The sequence below is a fragment of the Mastomys coucha genome, unplaced genomic scaffold (genome assembly GCF_008632895.1).
Source record: "Mastomys coucha isolate ucsf_1 unplaced genomic scaffold, UCSF_Mcou_1 pScaffold21, whole genome shotgun sequence".
In the NCBI taxonomy this organism is placed as follows: Eukaryota; Metazoa; Chordata; class Mammalia; order Rodentia; family Muridae; genus Mastomys; species Mastomys coucha.
The window spans coordinates 11,100,903-11,103,751 of record NW_022196904.1 but is presented as its reverse complement, the minus strand read 5'-3'; positions in this window follow the sequence as shown (position 1 = coordinate 11,103,751).

Here is a 2,849-nt window from a genome sequence, read left to right as displayed (position 1 = left end):
TTGAAAATTAATATTACCAACATATCCTAATCGATTGGAATCCAATAATATGAGGAATTGGAAATTTGATGATTGTCATCCAATTATCTCTCTAATTTGGTATCTGGAGAAATAGGTCCAACATTGTAGACTCTATATACACTGTCAGCTTGTTTGTTTTGTGACAGTGTCTTGCTGTGTACAACATAAGGATCTTGAAATCTTGCTTCCCCATCTTAGCTTCTCTATTAATAGTATTGTTTATTTCATGTTTTTACACTATACTCTGGTTTTCAGAACAGCTTCTATATTTCAAAAGTATTTATATACCCAAAAGAAACAGGCAATTAACTAGGGAGGTGACTTATAAGAGAACAAAGTCAGACTGAATGCTTTGCTTGACATTTGTAACTCTTGTATCAAGTTTGAAGAAGAGGACTTTATAAGTTACTCTTTGTCTTAGATGAATGCTTTTCCAAATTATCACAGCTAATGAATCAAATTCTTGCCCTCACCTACTATCTGTGCCACCCTTTAAGCAGAACCATTGTTCATTGAATCAGTTGGTGAATGACTTTATGGATAGACCATGTTAATATCTACACCATTTCTTAAATGGATGTAACCTGTTGTCTGTGGGCTGAGAATGAAGTCACCCACTCAAGTCAAATAGCTTTGACCTTAGCAGAAAATCTGTATCCAAAAATCGAAGCTACAATTCATTTCTTGGTGCAGCACAACTATCAACTCTCAGCTTACCTACAATGGAGGTAAAATCCTTTGGTGATGTGAGAGTTATTGAAATACAGCCTTATCACAATGAAAAAAAAGGACACCTTATATATTTCAAAAGTATTTATATACCCAAAAGAAACATATAAGATTAACTAGGGAGGTTGATTGTAAGAGAGCAACAAAGAGTGAGACTGAATGCTTTGCTTGATGTTTGTAACTCTTGTATCTAGTTTGAAGAAGAGGACTTTATAAGTTATTCTTTCTCTGAGATTATGATTTTCCAAATTATTACAGCTAAGGAAGCAAATTCTTACCCTCACCTAATGTCTGTGCCACCTTTGAAGCAGAACCATTGTACATTGAAACAGTTGGTGAATGACTTTATGGATAGACCATCTTAATACCTACACCATTTCTTAAATGAATGATACCTGTTCTCTGTGGGCTGAGAATGAAGTCACTCACTCAAGTCAAATAGGTTTGACCATAGCAGGAAGTTTGTATCCAAAAATCAAGCTTACAATTCATTTCTTGGTGCAACAGAACTATCAACTCTCAGGTTAGCTGTGATGGAGGTAAAATCTTTGGTGATGTGATGGTCATTGAAGTACAGCCTTATTACAATGAAACCCAGTGTCTAAAAATCGTTCTTATTTTGGGCTTGTACCACAGTAAGAGCCAAGATTTTAAATTCTACTAAATATAATACAAACAAAAATACTTTATATATTTATGTTCATTTAAGAAAATACTAGTAGTGATGTACTCTTTTGAAGTATACAGTTAATATGTTTGGAGTTATTTAAAATTTATTTTGAGAAAAATGTATTTTCACTATTGCTTATAGAAGAGCATCTATATAAGACTGTTAAATTGATTGTTGTTTTATATCAAATAACTTTTATAATACTCATTTTTATTGTTATATTTTATAAATTTTAAAGAATATGACAAAAATACCCTATCAATATGTACTACATTTGTGAATATGTACATACAAAAAATCAATAAATTTTCAAAATAAAAAAAAAAGAAAGTTCAGGTGCCAACGTCCCAAGGTCAAGAAGATCTTCAGATGGCTCACTGGTGTACTCAGGCTGTGTGCGTGCTCAAGTGGCTTCTTCAAAGACAAGTAAACAGTCAACAGAGAGCATCTGTCTTAGTTCCCATGTGTTAGTCCCCAAACAGAGGCTGCCAGGAATCTGGTGGATGGCTGAATTGAAGAGGGAATGGAACATATTTCTATCTCATTTCTATCTCAGGAGACTCACTTAGGAGGTCACTAAAAAGAAGGCTATCTAGCAAATTGGCAAGACACCTTCTAAAGTCTATTTTAAAATGTTATAATGTGAACTAATGTTAAATCACCTGACTATCACAGGAAGACATGAGGGCTGTCCAAACTATCAAAAGAAAAAGAAAGAAAAATAAATCACCTATTTTCCTATCTCCAAGGACTGTATGTTTCCTGTACAAAATTGCCTGTAGTCCATGAACTCATGTTGCACTCATGGACAATGTGATAATCCTCCCAATTACAACCAGATGTTGGGAGTTTTAAAACACATATATATCTCTCTTCCATTGCTCTTCCTTTTCCCCTGAGGTTCTTTGATACACATGTCTAAAAGAGCTAGGCTAAGTAATATTATTTCAATAAAAATAGATGTTGATTTAGAGAGAAATGAGATTGAGGATCTTGGAGAAATAAAATCAGTATAATCTAGGCTATATGTAGAATATGAGCTTCCCAGCAACCAAGTATAAAGGAATACATGATCAGTTACTTCCAACACATTACCGATTGCAATGCATAACTAACCACAAAATTATGTATACTAGGCAACTTATCATTCCTCAAAAAGAAATGTTCAATTTCACATGTAAAAATATTTTTTGTTCCACTGCCATCTTTCTTCTTTGAGAGATCAGAGGTGATAAAAGAAAAGGAACTTGCAGAGATTAATTGTGTAATATTCCAGCAGTATTTCCCAATTTTTTTGTGAAGATAGTTGTGGAATTGTTTATACAGTACTTAGTCTGACTGCTGTCCTGGTTCTATTTTTATGATTCTGTGATGAGATACTTAACAGAAACATCTTAGAGAACAAGGGTTTATTTCAGCTCATATATAC